Source organism: Sciurus carolinensis, chromosome 1 (assembly GCF_902686445.1).
Source record: "Sciurus carolinensis chromosome 1, mSciCar1.2, whole genome shotgun sequence".
In the NCBI taxonomy this organism is placed as follows: Eukaryota; Metazoa; Chordata; class Mammalia; order Rodentia; family Sciuridae; genus Sciurus; species Sciurus carolinensis.
Window position 1 is genome coordinate 145064509 of NC_062213.1, and position 18484 is coordinate 145082992.

At 35.1% G+C, this 18484-nt stretch overlaps 1 protein-coding gene across 2 annotated transcripts in view; it reads right to left on the reverse strand.

The window, feature by feature from the left end:
* Ak5 (adenylate kinase 5) overlaps positions 1-18484 on the reverse strand; it is a 253017-nt gene that overhangs the window by 199742 nt on the left and 34791 nt on the right. The window lies entirely within an intron of this gene.

Genomic DNA, 18484 nt, shown 5'->3' on the forward strand with positions numbered 1-18484 from the left:
TCACATGGTCAGTAAGGTAAAAGTTAATATTTGAACTAGGTCTGCTTATTTTAAGGGCTCTCTGTTCCTTATTTAGTTTTAACTAAATTAAAATTAGTTTGTGTTTAAAAGATAATATGACCAGATGAAGTTAATGCAGTTTATTATTGATTATGGGAAGGTAAAAAAGCAGTTTTGCATAGTTGTTTGAAGCAATAATCTCCAACTTTTTTCTAAAATAGTTATTTTTATTTATGATACACTTAGTGTTATACCAAATTTAGCTGCTGCCAAATCACAGAACTTATTTTTTTTAAACTCAATGTCTTTTACAAAAATTTTAAATGCATCTTCACAGTAGTAAATTTTTTGAGCATACATCCCAATGAACATGTACTTATTAATTATAAATTATGCATGTAAATATGATATGTATGTATTATCATACTAACATCAGATCACAGTATAAAATACATACAAAAAATAAAAATTTAAAAGAATGAAATATACTTCTTATGATTTTGGGGGAATGGGGATTGAAACCAGGGGTGCTTTACTAACCCCCAGCTCTTTATATTTTTTATTTTGAGACAGGGTCTCCCTAAGTTGCCCAGGGTCTGGCTAAGTTGCTGAGGCTGGCCTCGACCTGTGATTCTCCTGCCTCAGCCTCCCAAGTCACTGGGATTGCAGGTGTATGCCACTGGACCCAGCCAATCATCAGAATTTTTAACATTTTCTTCACATACCACAGTACTTTGCCTTGTGCACTGTGGAGACCACTTGTCTCCAGAAGTTACGAGATAAGAATTCCAGTTTTTTCCCCAAGACTCCTTAACAGCCAAGTGATGGGCATATGTCTTAAATTTGCTAAGCTTCTGTGTTCTCATTTGTCAATAGAGATGTATGAATCTACCTTCCTGAGGTATTATGAAGTCAAATAACTCACACAAAGTAAACTCAACAAATTTCAGCCTTGTTTAGACTTATTGGTTTTTAGGAGATTGAATGGTCTTGGTTCTCCTTTAACTTCTTGTTTTTTTATTTTGTTGTTTTTTTCTTCTCTCACATTTTTCCTCCTCAAATTCCCAAGAGGAGGTGTTTCCCAAGGCTTAGATCTCATGTTTTTCCCTCTCCAGGTTCTCATTGTCCAAGTGATTGTCCAGCATTTTAGTTTCAACTACTACTTTCTGTGAATGGATTCCAAATCTACACTTTCAGTCCTGACTTTGAACAGTCCCTCAGCCCTGTATTTTCAAGTGTTTATGTGTCAGTGCTATTTGTAAGTATTTTTTTAAAAATACCTTTATTTTATTTATTTATTTTCATGTGGTGCTGAGGATCAAACCCAGTGCCTCACACATGCTAGGCAAGTGTTCTACCACTGAGCCACAATCCCAGTCCTGTAAGTCTTAATCCTAACTATGATTTACCAGGGTCAAAATTAATCTCAGTACTTTTCTACCTAAATCAAATTCCTGTCTTATTTATTTGTTAGTTAATTTTTTTTAGTAGCAATACTCCTTCCCTGAATCTCTCAGCTAGAAGGCTTCAACTTTAGCATAACCCTTGACTCTTTCTCATCAAAATTTCAGTCTATTGAACTATCACCATTGATTATTGATGAGGGTCAGAGTTGAGACACCATTCTCACTGCTGTGTAAGCACAGCCACGAGAAATCACTTGAAAGAGTGATTAAGAACATGAATTTTAGAATCAGATCATCCTGAGTTTTAATCTAGAATCTATGATCTATTAGGTTTGTCCTTACTCAAACTGTTCAATTCCTCTGAACCCCAGTTTTCTCAGCTTTAAAATAAGAGTAAAACTTGCAACATGATACTTTAGTATTGCCCAGTTATTAAAAGCATGTAAATCACTTAAAATTATTTTGTAGTTGTATGTAGACAGGATGCCTTTCTTTATTTTATTTGTTTATTTTTATGTGATGCCACGGGTCAAACCCAGTGCCTCTCATGTGCTAGGCAAGCACTTTACTACTGAGCTCCAGCTCCAGCCCTGTAAATCACTTTTGAGAAACTTGATATTTTGAAAATCACATGTAATTTTGACAGAATATATGATAAAGAGATTATATAAAGTTAGAACTTCTACTTATTGAATATTATATTATGGAATTCATAGTTAATAGAATTTTCAGCAATATTTAGCATTACCTGATAAAATAAAGAACACATTTTAAAATTTAAGTAAATTCTATAAGATAATTTTTGACAAATAAAATGTAATATTGGTTTTGATTTGATAATATTGTATAGTTAAACACAATAACTAATAAACAAACAAACAAACAAAAAAACCAAAACCCTGAACTACAGGTCAGTACTTGATGCAAATAAAAATGTCTTGCATCTAAAAATTCTTGCCTTTGGCACTTAAACAAATTTCATGTTTTATGTTAATACACTTTGCATTTTGTTTCAGATTGCAATGTAAGTGCGTCTCTCTCTAAAACATGATGAGGTCACAGGTAGCCTTATATATATAATCATTATATTTTATCTCTTACTATTGGCTTTTGCAGTACTAGAGACAGCTTAAAATTTTTTTACTTTAAGTAAAATTGTATTTTAGTTATTTTATAATTAATAGACTTTAAAAAATAGTTTTAGATTTACAAAAAACATTGAGTGGCATATGTAAGATTTTTTTTCTGGACGAATTAAACTTCAGCTCTGACAATAATGATTTTGAAGTAAATACACAAAATTATTTAATTTCTTTTTTTAAAATACAATTATAACTGCTTTAAATGTCCATTACAACTTTTAAAAAACTTTTTTTTAAACTTTGCTTACTTTTTTTTGTGGTGCTGGGGAATAGAACCCAGTGCCTCACATGTGCTAGGCAAGCACTCTACGACTGAGCCACAATCCCAGTCCTTAATTTCTTAATTGTAGATAATTTGCTGTCTTTCCTTGGTATAAATAAAAATAGGGCTGGGAATGTAATTTAGTATAGAGGGCTTATCTAGCATGTGCGAGGTCCTGGGTTCAATGCCCAGCACTGCAAAACTAAAACAAAAACTAAAACAAAAAAACTCTTGGAATTAAAAACATTAAAACCATAAAGTTGGCCACTACAGCCAGTAAGGATAAGGAGCTGATTATCCAGGAGAGTGGCCCCAGACATAAGCATGCTCATCTGATTCCTATTGGCCCCTATATTCCATATACATCAACTCATTATCATCTCATGCTCTCCAATGGTGCTTGATTTTCATTGGAAAATATTTAAATGTTTGTTTTTTAATAATTTTTTTAAAAAAGCAGACACCATTCTATTTCAAAAGACTTGACACCCTTAGAAAATGTTCATGAAATCCACTTGTGACATGTTGGGAGTCATGAGGTCCTTGGCACACTTTTTCTTAGTCTGTATTCTCAAAAAATATGAGCAGATTGAATGAATGAGAAAATAAAGACATATATAAGAACAAAAACAGAGGTATTTTCAAATTTTCAAATTGCTGATGTGTTTCTCCCATTGAATCAGATAAGTCTATGGTTACATAGACAATTCAATCTTCTTCTATCCACTTTTTAAGCCCTTTCTTGAACCACTGTTCTGTTAAAAAGAATCAGTGACTACCTTTATATAGGCAAAGGTGCATTCACTGCGTCATGCTGCAAAGTGAGCTTATTTTAATTCTCCCTGTTCCTAACTGTTAGTGTTTTGACTGCTCTGTTCTGGATGAAGATATGTTGAGAGCACCTAGGCTCAGTAATTCAGATCAGCTACACTGTCAGAAACCAGGAAGCACGATATTAAAGAAAAAGGAAGATCAGAGTGGAAGTAAAAACTGGAATCACAGAAACTAAAATATGGAAAAAACTTGGAGGTTATCTAACCCGAATTAATACCAAACCTATAATCATCTCCATGTTCTGACAAATGATTTTAAAACACGAACATTTAAACTTGAATGTTCTGCCTTGAGCATTTCTTGTAATGGGTACTTACTTATCAGACAGACCCTTTCATCACTCATTGAGTCTAACTGGGAAATTCTAATACTGGGCTAAACTTTGCTTCTCTATTCTGCCTACAGGGAAAATGTAAAATAAATTACTACGTTTACCCATTAAACACTTATTGAACATATACCATCATCATAAAAGCTAGACTAGATCATTATAAAAGGAAAAAAAAAAAAAAGATGGAGAGCTAGATTCACATTTAACAAGGAGATAATTTCTAGGCAGAGCTTTCAACAGACCATGGGCCAAGGGACAAAACCTGGAATATATGGCCCACCAAGGAGGAAGGGCTCTAAAAAGTACCACTACCACCTGTACTCAGGAAAGGCTTTTGGTAGCCCAGAGAAAGGCTATATCATCTGAGGATATGTGAACCAACCTTCACAGGACTCAAGGTTACTTAGAATCATCTCAATTCCTCATTACATTACCGTGATCAATCCCTTCATTTGCTGATCCCTGCTCTAGAATAAGCACTAAAATGTACAACAAAATATAATGAACAATCTAAAATTTTAAAATGAAAATTATTTAATTAAAAACAAGGATAAAAAGACAAAATGGGAGGGAAAAATATAAAGCAACTTGTAAAATAATAGATTCGAACCCAAATGCATTAAATTTGAAAAGATTGAATGTTGCTATTAAAAACCAGAAGTAGGCTGAATTAAAAAACAACAACTATTTGCTGTTCATAAGATGGTGTCTTGACCTGGGCTCTCCTTGAAAGCAAAACCCAAGGGCAGGGTGTGTGGTTCAGTGGTAGAGTGCTTGCTTAGCATGCACAGGGCCCAAGGTTCATCCCCAGTACCAGAAGGGAAGAAGGAAGGAAGGAAGGAAGGAAGGAAGGAAGGAAGGAAGGAAGGAAGGAAGGAAGAAAGGAAGAGAAAGATACGGTTTAGGGGAGAAAAAAAGAAAGCAAAACCCAGGACTGGAGTTTGCCTGCTGGTGGTTGGAAACAGGAGTGAGGGACCAGGGAGAGTCCAAAGAGGGGATCAAAGTCAATGCAGAGGTGTAGTATCAAGTTAGTCACTGCTGCAGGAGACTGAACTTCTGTGCTGCTGGACCCTCTGAGGAACAAATATGAGGACATTTTATTCATCAGATCCCATCCTCTCTTGGTCAAGAGTTGCCCTCTGGCACACCACCTCCTCCTACTCTCACACTGTGTATGTATGACTGTATGTGTCTCAAGGCAGAATGCCAAATAGATACACAGCATTGCTGCCCATCAACTGACACAAAACTGGTCACACACACACACACACACACACACACACACACACAAAGGTAAATGAATGCACAGAAATTAAAAAATAAAAATACAACCAGAAATGGCTAAGTAAAAGGTGGACTGAGAGAATGCAAAGTGGACATCAGAGCAGCTTGATACAGCAGTACACTTTAAATATAAAGATCTAGCAAAGCTAAAATAAGATAGGGAAAGGGTACACCATGAGAACACTCACCAGTGGGAAAGATGGTAAAACTACACAAACATCAGACAAAGTAGTGGACCTCAGGGAGAGAAGTATTACCATAGCTAATGCCACTTCGTTATGACAGAAGGTTCAATTATCCAAGAAAAAAATAAAACACTCTTAAAATGCATGACCTAATAATCTATGCCCAGAATATATAAAGCCACAGTTGGACAGAACTAGAAGGAGGGAATCTCAAACCCATAAACATAATGGGAGATTTTAATATATCTTTCCGAGTAACTTATAGAACAAGCAGAAAAAAAAAAAAAAAACCCAGTAAGGATACTGATTTCAACAAAATTAACTAATTACTTCATGCTTTTTTAATAGTGCAACCACTGAGTTGAATAAGTCATCTATGAAAACACATAAAATTTATAAAATTTAACATTCTGAGCCATAAAGAAACTTTCAAAAAATCTGAAATGATTACAATCACAGAGTATCTTCAATGACTACAGTGGAAATAAGCTCTGTGTAAATAATAATACTGGAGTATAGCTCAGTGGTGGAGCACTTGCCTAGTATGCATGAGTTCCTGGGTTCAATACTCAGTACCACAAAAATAAATAAAATAAATAAATAAATAAATAAATGCATAGAAATAAAAAAAAAATAAAACCAGAAAATCTTGTTTGGAAATTAAGCAGTATACTTTAATATAATTTCTGGATCAAAAAAAATCACAAGAGAAATAGAAACTATTTAATTAAATGATAACAAAATATGACATTCCAAGTCATGTGTGATGTGGCTAAACCATGCAGGAGCATTTACTGCCTTAGATGCTTTCATTAGGGAAAAAAGGAGAACAAAAATCAGTGACCTAGGCATTTATCTCAAAATGACTAGAAAAAGTTAGACTGTTATATACACTAAAAAAGAGAAAGAAAGAAAAGGTAAAGAGTAGATTATATAAAAAGATAAGAATAGAAATTAATAAGTTATAAAATAAAATAGCTAAGGGATGAGTTCTTTGAAAGACTAATAAAATTGCTTATCCATGATGAAAGTAATTAAGGAAAGGAGGACAAGTAAGGATTGAGAACAATAAGGAAAGAATCCTTAAATATTCCACAGATACTAAGATGTTAACAGAGGATATTAAGAACAACTTCATGAAAAATTTACATGAAATGGACAGTTTTCTGGAAAAATACAACTCCTTAAAATTGGTTAAAAAAATAAAATCGGACTAGTCTGCTGTTTATGAAAGATATTTAATCCATACTTCAAAATTTTCACTCAAAGAAAACTCTAGACCTAGAAGACTTTTTTGTTGTTGTTGTATGGAAATTGAAAACATAAGCTTAAATTGATTTGGAAATGTAGAGGTCCAAGGATAGTCAAGACATTTTCAAGGCAATCTTGAAAATAAGTGATAAAACTCATTGCCATATGGTGTGACTCATTATGAATCTACAGCAATGAAGAGAGTGTAGTAGGAGGAGGGCAGCAGACCACTGCAATGGCAGAGAGAATCCTGAGACAGGTCCACTACCCCAACTAGGCACACTTGATCCATGGCAAAGACAGCTCTGTAACATGGTGGGAGAACCATAGCCTTCAATTCATAGTGCTGGGTCAAGTGGATGTCCACATGGAAATTATAAATAAAATAAAATATTTATAATATTTTATAGATATCATATATATGATATATCATATGATATATATGATATGATATATGATATATCATATCATACTGTTTCATCATTATTATAAATTATAACTTTTATAATTTTAAGTAATTTTAAATTTTATAATTTATAATTATAAATAAAATAAAATATTTATATTTTATAGATATTATATCATATCATACAGCATCATATCATTATCATATTTATTATTTCCAAATAAATTTTTCATCTAAATGTGAGAAATAAATTGGTAAGAAATCAAGAAGAAGCTGGGCATGGTGGTGCACGCCTGTGATTCCAGAGACTTGGGAGGCTGAGGCAGGATGATCTCTAGTTCAAAGCCTGCCTCAGTACTGGTGAGGTGCTAAACAACCCAGTGTAGACTCTCTCTCTAAATAAAAATACAAAAAATAGGGATGGGGATGTGGCTCAGTGGTTGAGTGCCCCTTGAGTTCAATTTCTGGTACCAAACACAAAAAAGAATTAAAGAAGATAAAACATAGGAAAATAGCTTGTAGATGTTAAGGTAGACAAGTATTTCTTAAATAGGGTCAAAAAAATTCTAACTATATAAGAAAAGTGTGCTAAATTTGACTGTTTTACAATTTGAAAATACTCCTAGTTATTATAATATACCATTAAGAATAAGGAAATGTCAGTTACCCACTTGGACAAGATATTTGTAATATGTATAACCAACCAAGGGTTTGTTTCAAAAATATGAAAAAAATCTTACAAATCAGTAAGAAAAAGAAAAAACAATAGAAAAATTGGCAAGGGACCCAAACGGGTATTTTTACAAAAGAGGACAGACAAATGACTAATAAATTGAAATGGTGCTCATGTCATTCATAACCCAGACAATGTAAATTGAAATTACACACACACTAGAATGGAAAAAATCTGAAGATCAACAGTACCAAATGTTAACAGGTTATATAGCCATTGAGCAAGTTTGTGATCATTCATTGAACAGCACATTCATAACCTCTGAGCTTATGTGCCTGATTTGATTCTGGTCACCAAAGATGAACAATGAACACAATCAGGCATGTCCTTGTACTTATGGAGCTTGGTCAACTGGAAAAGCAAAGCTTAATCAAAGAATCTCACAAATAAGTGTGAAACTATTATGTGGTAGGTGCCACAAGGCAGAGGTAGAACAGTTGATACTGTGAAAACATACAATTGGGAGATACAGTCTTCACAGGGAGGTCATGCAAGGCTTCCATGAGTAACTAGCAACCGAGCCAAGATCTGATGATAAAGAATTGACTAGAGAAAAAAGAGGAGGGAAGAGCTGACCTTCCAAAAGAACACGAATCCACACAGAAGGGCAGGCAGGTGGACCTTGGAGGAACACAACACTCAATTTAGCTTGAGGCAAGCAGCTTGAAGGATGAAAATCCTTTAGACATCATTCTCCATAAGAGGAGAAAAAACAGTTACACAATTCCTTTCCAGAATAGTGGAAACAAGTAGATTTTGATTAGATGTTTTAATTTGATTTTTTCCAATTAAATTTGATGCTAACAGGTAGAAGATTCTGGACACTAAGAGAGAGGAACTGAGACCCTGGCAAATAGGAAATTATGTCATCTGTTTTCTTTGTCTACTGTATGTAATTAATACACATGGGTTCTGCCATCATGCTGGCTTGGTTGTAAACTCTATGGCCTGAGTTATTAAGACCCCTGGTCCTATAAGAAGAACAAAAATTAGAATACTAATCACTCAAGAAAGTAAGTTTTCTCTCCCATTCTTCCCAACTTCCTCCGTTCACTTTTAAGGAGAGAAGATGTGGTTAAAACTGGTGAGAGGAAGATCTTTCATCATGCTATATAGTACTAGTTTGCTTCACTCTTATTTCCAAGAGGCTCCAAAAGTCAGTCTGTCTGCTCTCTCTCTTTCCCTCTCTCTCCCTTGCTTGTGCTTATTTTATGAACTTGCAATTTTCTATACAACTGGTGAGATCTGCTGGACTTAATTCTCAGAAGGCCTGCACTGGGACGCCCAACCACAGACACAGTTTGTGGTTCTCTGACTCTAATTCCTGTCTTCAGCTCTGTATGTTGTTTGGGGCAACATGTCTTTAATACGAGTAGGACAATTCAGGATCAGGTGGCAAGGAAATTATGGTTGGAGAAGACCATTTTTGCCTGCTTTGGCCCTAGGCTTCAGGCTGCCTCTAACCCAGACTAAAGGATTTCTCCTGGGATTCAGATACAAAGTTCGGAAACAAAGATTCACAATAAAGCATGTTTTGCTATTCATGGTTATCTCTCATGTATTTGACTTAGATCATGCTCGAAGTACACTGAGAGGATTTGGTTGTTCCCCAGATATCATTTTACTCTGTCATGTTTCTAGTGATTGCTACTAAGAATTAGACCCTGTAATAAAAGAATGAATAATACATTTTCCCTGATCATAGGAAGCTTATATTCTAGTAATTGAGATGAAGAGAGAATTATGTAGGGACAGGGGCTATGCAGATGGTGATCAAAGGATACGAAATTTTAGTTAGAAAAAGTAAATTCAGGAGATCTATTGTACAACATGGTGACAAATTAATAATGCAATATATTCTTGAAATGGCTGAGAGTACATTTTAAGTGTTCTGACCACAAAACTGAAAAGCATGTGAGGTGATACATATATTAATGAGTTTGATTGAGCCATTCTATAATGGGGTTACATTTCAAAACACTGTTTGTACATGACAAACATATTCAATCTTGTCAATTAAAATTTAGTTTAAAAGATACAATTATAATACAAGATGGTAAGCAAAATGATTATAAAAACAAGAGAATAAGAAGGAAGGTTACTACCATATGGCAATTAAAACACCTGGTGTCTGTTAATATAATCTCCCTAAGTCTTCTTTTCTCCTGGATAAATACCATTTCCCCTTCCATTATTGTTCTAATTGTGGAGAATTCTGTGGATCAAACAGAATCTGTTTCATTGAGGAAAACTGATGTGGATGTAAAGGAGGAGACTCTGCAGGAAGGTCTCTGAAAGGTCAGTCTGCACCAGCTCCTTTTGCCTAAGTGTCCTTAAAGCTTGTCAGAAATGCGCTAGTGAGGTCCACTATTCAGCTTTGGCGAGGGGACCAGGAAACTGGGTTTTAACCTCTGCTTTTTGTTGTAAGAAACCCTATTCATAGAAATAAGTGGTCAGAACAGGAGCTTAGGGGAGGTGCAAAGTTTTCAAAAGGTATTAATAACAATAATAAAAATCCAAAGTGGAGCAAAGTGATTAAATACAAAAATGACTGCCTTGTTTCACTTAGGGAAAGAACGAGTACGTGAAGCACCGTATTCCATCCATTGGTGATCTCCTACTTTAGGGAAGTAGTTATCTAGGTTACTCTGTTCCTTCAACAATTTTGTCACAAGCCAAATTAATCATATCTGCTAAACAGAGCATATCATTAATAGTTTCAAAAATATTTCTTTAAAGTTAGTTTATGAAAAGAACATTTTTGCAGTTTGATTTTAATGTGCAAATCTTCAATAAAAACAGCTGGGGTACATCAGGATGCCAAGATGTAGGAATTTAAGGAAGAAGGTTTTATTTAATTATATCAGGCTGACAATAAGTAACTTACAATGCTGTTTTTTTCCACAGAAGTCTTTTCTCCCACCACTAATTGCCTATCCAGGCAACTATTTCCTTTGCTTATTTATGATTTGCCTAGTGTTCACTAAGATTCTATTATAAACTGGAAGTTGGAGTTGTGGAAAGGTAGGCTGGGACTAGATGGGCGGCATTGTCTTACACACACGGGAGTATTACATTTTATTTCCTGCTTTAGAATGAGAGTCTGTGGCAGTGTAGGGAGCAGATTGTGTGAGGGGACACTGGAAGCAAGCAGATCATCTGGAAGAGCTAATGATTTGACCTGTCTATTATGATGTGACACTTATGAGGAGAGGTCATGTAAAATGTAAATCATGATCATTATTCTTAACATTATCTTTGTAGATGTGGTTGACTTTAATGATCACTTAGGAAATACAGGGAACTATAAGTGCCAGAATGAAGTAACCAGCACTAAAGTAAAACAGAAAGACTAACTGAGCATGGTAGCATGTGCCCATAATCCCAGCTACTCAGGAGGCTGAGGTAGAAAGATCTCGATTTCCAGGCCAGCTTGGGCAGTATAAGGAGAGCCAGTCTCAAAACCCAAACAAACAAAACAACAGCAAAACAAATATTGAACAAATATTCTGAGCTTGGAGAGGAGGGAGAAATGAAGTCCAGTGAGAAGGGTCTAGAAATACCTCATCTCTGGGATAAGCCACGCCTGCCTGGTTCATGGTAGTCAGTTTATGGGCTCTTCATCACTAGTGCATGTGATGAATGATTGATTAGACAGAAGAAAACCATACATATTTAAAAGTGGTAAAATAATTGTATGATATTGGGTGATGCTGCCAAGCCCCACTAAGAAAATCACCAGGGATGCTTAGGGATTTTCCTAAGAATATTTGGCTCACCTTTTAGCCAGTTTCTAAGCCAGGCCCTCTTAACTTACAACCATTTAACATTTAAACCCATAATGTCAACAACGGTACAACTGTCATTGGTATGTGAGCACAAACCTGACATATCATCTACCACACTCCTAAATTCATGGAATCAAAGGTTAGGAAGACCCTTAAAGGTCATGTGGCCCAAGTCCCTGTTTGATCCACTGTACAACAATTAGTTTTTTAAAAACCCTCTCAGAACTAAATATATGTTTGTAGTCTCATCAAATAAGCCAAAATCTATTCATTTTAAGAAGAACGGCATCTTTCTCCCTGACCTACTACCTATTTTAGATGACTAGATTTTGTGCTTTGAGGCATACTGCATTCATTCAAAGGAAGTATTAGAAGAGTGGTTGAGAAATTCTTAGAGCAAGAAGCACATTTTCAAATCTTTTAAAAGCTTTTCTTGGAGGAAAATGAATTCAAGGGTGTATTAAATGTGAACCGATATTGTGAGAATACAAAATAGATGAAAAATTGTGTTATAGTTCCATTAGTGCTCCATGCACAAATTTATTGAGTAGAAAATAGGTTGAAAATTCACCCCAAAATGTCATTACAGGGTATGAAAGATTTCCATTCAGAATTTAGATAAAAGTTCCTTTCTTTCTTTTTCTTTTTTAACTTCTGTGTCATTCCAAAGAAAACGGGTATCATTTTCTTAGGAATAAGTTATACCAATTTTGTGGCTGAAAGAAGCTAACATTTCAAAAAAGATGCATACCTAAAATAATTATATTTCACACTTAGTCACATTTATTGCTTAGCATTCACTCAAAAAAAAAAAAAGATTGTCACAAAAATTTTGGAAAAGAAATTCAGAAAAGACTATTAAATCATTAATAGTTGGAGAAAGAGTGATGATATCCATTGTATTCATTAGACATTATCTCTCTGCTTAGCATATCTCAGAATAACTCTTTTCCTTCTACTGATAATGAAGAAAAAAATTACTTCAAACTCAGCATTTGAAGCTATAAGTGAGGGTCAGGGGTTGAGGTGTGGTTCAGTAGTAGAATGCTTGCCTAGCAAGTGCCAGGCCCTGGGTTTGATCCTCAGCATTCACATGTGTGTACATGAACGCACACACACACTCACACACTTACACACACACACACATCTATAAAACAGTCTAGCTAGGTGGTTAGATGTGGTAGTATGTGAGTATGTGACTATAATTCCAGTTACTTGGGAGGCTGAGACAGGAGGATGGTAAGCTTGAGGTCAGCCTGGACAATATAATAAGACCCTGTTTCTTATAAAAAGAAAATGCACAGGACACATAGGGCCAGGGATGTAACTCACTGATAGAGCACTTGTCTGTCATGCCTGAAGCCCTGAATTCCATCCCCAGTAATGCAAATAAGTTAAGTAAATAAACAATCAGCAATAAGTGAAGCCCAGAGACATTCCATTTAGAGTGTGAGAACATATCTTCAGGTCCTCTTGCTATCAGATTTTCTTGTACTTCCTAGGTATGCGGACCTATAAAGGAAGATTCATTTTTCTACTCATAAGCATTTATTAACTGTTTTATGTGTCTAAACTTGTTAAAACGAGGTGACTAGTCTTCTATTCATTTCTTTTTCTTTTAAAAACTTTTCTGACAGTAGGGTTCTAGCAGTACCTGGAAATGCATTTGTAACTGCTTCAGGTCAATATTTATTGAGCATCTAGTATAAGCCAACTACCATACTAGATGAAAGAGATCAAAATGGGGAAGACATAGTCCCTGCCTCCAAGAACCTCCCAATCCAGCATGGAAACAGACACATAAAATGTCTCAATATAGTGTAATTCAGTGGAGAGTACACTATTTTGGGATACAGCTCCAAAATGAAGACCTGCACAGGGTGCAACAGAGGTACGGAAGTGGGCCTGGAGAGGTGGAAACATATGTTCCATGTGAGCACCGCAAAACCACACGGGATGACTTTTTTCCCCAGCAACCCTCCATGGCTCTGCTCTTCCTGTGGCAAGTTGAGTAGTGAGAGAAAGAAAAGAAGTTGAACTCGGGCCTGTGCACACGCTCGGCAAGCGCTCTACAGGCTGAGGTATTCGTCCGCTAGAAAAGAAGTTGATACCCAAGTTGATGTCATGGTAGGCAAAAACAGGTCTATGAGAATCCTTGATGATAAAATCAAACTATCATCTATTAATTAAGCACTCATTCATTCACTTGGTGAGACTTTTATTTTGTGAAGTGCTGGGAATTGAAGGCAAGCAAGTGCTTTACTTCTGAGCTACATCCCCAACCTCTACTAGTTGAGATTTTATTGGGCACTACACCAAGCATCGGAATTATAATAGTTGTATCTTATATTTTAAAAGTAGTTCAAAAGCTGGCATCTAGCTATAAATTGCTCAGACATAATACAAAATGTAATGAATTAAAGGTTCAATTTTAAAAGTCGATGGCCTGGTAATTATCATATCAACAATAGCAAACAAACCAGAGAGACTACCCAGTGAAGAGACCCACAGGATGTTTGGAATCTGGATTATGACAATGAAAAACAGTCTCAGGATAGTCACCATTTCCCATCCCACCCCATGTGCCCTCAAATGCAATCCCACTTTCAGGAAGAGGGTGGAGAAGTTTGTTCTTTTCCTGTGAAGATCTAATAAATACTTGGTAGATTCAGGATTCTAGAACATGAGATGGGAATTCAAAATGTTTAACTCTATTACAATAGGTGATGGCCCCTTTCAGGAGGGTTTCTATTTGGAGATGGGCAGAGAATCATCTTTGCTAATGATCACAGTTCTCTGGATACACCCTCAGAATTCTTTTTGGCATAGCAGGTCAGAAAAAACATTAACATTTAAATGTGATACATAAGGCAAAATATTTCAGCGACCACTGGTTCATACACACAAGTGAGGTGGTTCCTGAAGACACATAAAAATTAGTTGTAGTCTCATTCTAGAACTACAATGAGTAACACATGTGCACATACACAGAAATGGTGGTGAGCATTTTTTTGTTATGTTCCATACTCAGTTAATTAAATTTTTAATGCTAAGTATTGGTGGACAGAGGAGACATTTTTATTGAAATCAAAGAAGCTAATTCCTAACATTGTTGATGCCCATTTTTAATGCTCTACTCAGCATTTTTGGCAAGCTAATCTTTAGTTGCCTTCCCATTAATAAATGGGTAATTGTCTAAGGCTCTATAACCAACAGCTATTATAAGAATGGATCTTTTCAAATTGTGCTGATGCCATTGAGTTAAACCAGACTTTCACTCAGTTGGCCACAGCTACATCTGCCTTGGCCTTTTCCCTTCTGTCCTAACAGGAGCAAGAGCACTGAATTATAACCACTCTAATAGGATATTTTTAAATCATTAATTTAGCCCTTTATAGTTTTCTTATTTTCAGAGATGCATGAATGATTTGGGCAGAAACCAATCTGAACTGGAAAATCTCCCCAAATATTTCTCTTCATTCCTCTCCTCTCCCACTATATATATTTATGCACCTATTAACTCATGCATGTATTTGTATCCATACATATACACATAGATAACACAAATTGCCTAAATAATACTATTCATTAGAATACTTGAAAATTCAAGTTAAACATACCTTGGTGAATTTCCTAAGGTTCACTGTTACATTTTAAAAGAAAGCAAAGAACTGCAGATATAGGAAGGTCCTAGAGATTTTAAACCACCGTCTATTCTGTTCATTCACTTACTCGTTTATGTAATCATTCACTCAGTAAATATATTAAAGAATATTAAGATGTGCAAAAATAGTATTAAAGAATTCCTAGAAGTTTCCAAACAAGAAAAATGAATGGTTGGCTCTGATAACTTGCTCTAATGCTTAAAGATTGGTCCTTTTAAGGAGATTTTTTTTTCCCCACATATAATTTAAAATTATTTTCTTAAACACAAATACATGTACTCAGCAGAGAAGAATCAGACAACATACTATTTAAAAACATGCTTGTGAAATGTTTTATGAAGAGATGACTATTAAGAAAAAAAGATCTAGAAATAAACATAGGAAAAATTATAAAAACTGTCCTTTCTCCTTCAAAATAGGCCATTTGGGAAAGTAAAATTCACTTTCAGATGTCATGCACTGTTCAAAATGCTTTTGGCCCTAACTTCAGAGAGATTCTTCTGACTGGTAAACCCTAGTCCTTTGAGACTATTCCCATCCTTTTATACTGCTCAGCAGAATTATTGGTAAGACAGAATGCTGGAACCAAAAATCTTCAGTTTCTTTCTTTTAAAAGTCTTTTTTAAATCCCAAGAATCTCCATATGGCAAAAAGCTGTACATTTTTGGTATCAGTTGATGGAGTCAATGCTTAAACTTGCTTAGTTTTGTTTTTATAATGACTCAGGCACTTCCAGAGGCAAGGACCACTAGTTACCAGACGCAGGTTAAGGTAGCCTCTAAAATTTGTAACTGAATTATGCTCCTACGAATCTATGTACTTACAGAGAGCATTATTTAAAGCATGAATGAGAAGAATTTCTTCAGGTCATGACTCACAAAAAAGAAAAAAAAAATTAGAACCAAGGACTTTACACAGATTAAATACAATAATTAAGGGCTACTCACCACAGTAGAAAATTAGTCACTACGCACTTTTCTGATGCAAACATAAGCATTTTATCTTCTATCCCACCTACATATTTAGACAAGTACCCATGACTATGTATAAGAACAATGCTATTTTTCAAGTGAGTAAGTCAATACTTTAAAAAAGAACCATAATGGGAAATTAAATTTAACAATAAGCTAGAGGTAGCTTACCCTGCTTTTATAATACATAGAAATTTGTTGCTAATATATTGAGATACAGTTGATTCATACATTGGTCCTGTATTCTGTGATCTTGTTAAGTAGTTTTGATAGTCAGGTTGTAGATCCCTTAGATTTTTCTTTGTAAACAACTGTGTAATCCACAAGCACAGAATTACTTCTTCTTTTCCTATATTTATAATCTTTATGTTTCTTGCCTTAGTTCTATTTAGAACTTCTAGTACAATCTTAGATAGAAGTGTAAAGAGAGTATATCTTTCTGGTTTCCAATTTTAGGGGAGAAACACACATTATTTCACCATTAAGTATGATATTAGGGCCAAGATGTAGCTCAGTAGTGGAGCACTTGCCTAGCAGTGTGCAAGGCCCTGGGTTCAAGTCCTACCATCAAAATAAGTAAATAAGTTAACTATAAATTTTTTTGTAGATTTTGTTGTTGTTGTTTAATCAGATTGAAAGAATTCCCTTCTATCCTCAGTTGGCTGGGCTTTTTCATAAACTGATGTTGAATGTAGACAAATGCTTTTTCTGCCATTGTGGTCAAAGAATACACTCTACATGATTTCAAGTTTTTGAAATTTATTGAGACTTGTTTTATGGCCTTGTTCACCTTGGAGACTACAAATGTACTTGAGAACACTGTTGTGTGGTTGTTGGATGTAGTGTTCTAGATGTGTCTATTCTTCAGATCTTCCATCTGCTTACTGATATTTTTACTCATTCTTATATTAAATATGTGAGAAAAACCTTATAATTTCCAATATAAGTGTGAATTTGTCTACTTTGGTCAATTTTTGATTAATCCACCTTGAAACTTTTAAAAATAATTGTATGTATAATTTTGAAATTTTTATTAGGTATATACATATTCATAATTTGTATGTCTTTGTATTAAAGGGGTCTGATGAATTCACCCTTTTTTTATTATAAAATATTCCTGACCCTGGTAACACTCTTCTTCTTGAAGTTCTCTTTAATAGCAGTAAAGTTACTCCAGCTTTCTTGCATGAGTGTTTGCATGGTATTTTTCTGTCCTTTACTTTCAGTCCATATTTTTATCCTTTAAAAAGAATCTCTTGTAAAAATGAAGTATGTTCATTTCTATTCAAATAATGAAAATCCCACTTGCATCTTTCTGTAAAGGTAGAAATTCTTTCGTGGTGTAAACAATTGTTATTAATTTTAGAAATCTGGTATTGTTGAGTACATTTTCTCATAACATAGGGCACATTTGTACATTTATTCACTCTTCACAGAATATAATGTTCTTATAGACAGTGAGGCTAAATTGGTAGATCTGAGAATAGTAACTTGGACTTCCAAAATACATGACAACCAGTTAATTTGAAAAAAAAATTTTTTTTGGTGATTACTGAGGATACTCAAATTATAGCTATATCTGCATTTTCTCAAGGAACTGTTTTTTTCTGTTAAAGACATAAGTGAATTGGGCCTGGAAATTAAGGAAATAAAAGTTTCTGTTTGAGTGAGTCACTGAGCAGAAATTATAAAATGTTAGTGCTGGGAAAGCCTTGTGTCACTCATCCTTATCAAGTACTCTGGGGAAACAAAGGTCCCCTGGCAAAAAAGAATGAAGATCTATTTACTGGATAACTACCATCAGGTAGCACATGGTAGAGCTAGGAGAAACAGGGAAGCAGATGAGTGTAGTCACCCCTACTGAGTGTATAACTGGGCTGCAGATTTTCTCTTTGCCTTCTAGCACGGCTCTCCATTTTCTCTCCACCTCTGTGACTGGGTGGGTGACTCTTTTGGAATGCATAAGCAGGTTCTCCTGACCTCTGACTTCCTGCTGTTTTGGGCCAATGGTGAACATGGGCAGGACATCTAAGGAAGATAGAGGAGAAAAGACTGAATACTTAGGCCTTTGGTTCTCATCTTGTGATATCATCAGAGGATGGCTATCTCTCTCTACTGAAGATCAAGGCTCCTGTACAAAATTCTCTTCCTGCATCTGTTCTTTTTTGCAGGGATTCAAGTAAAACAATTTCCCCTTCTTGAAACTGTAGGTCTTGGAATGAAAAC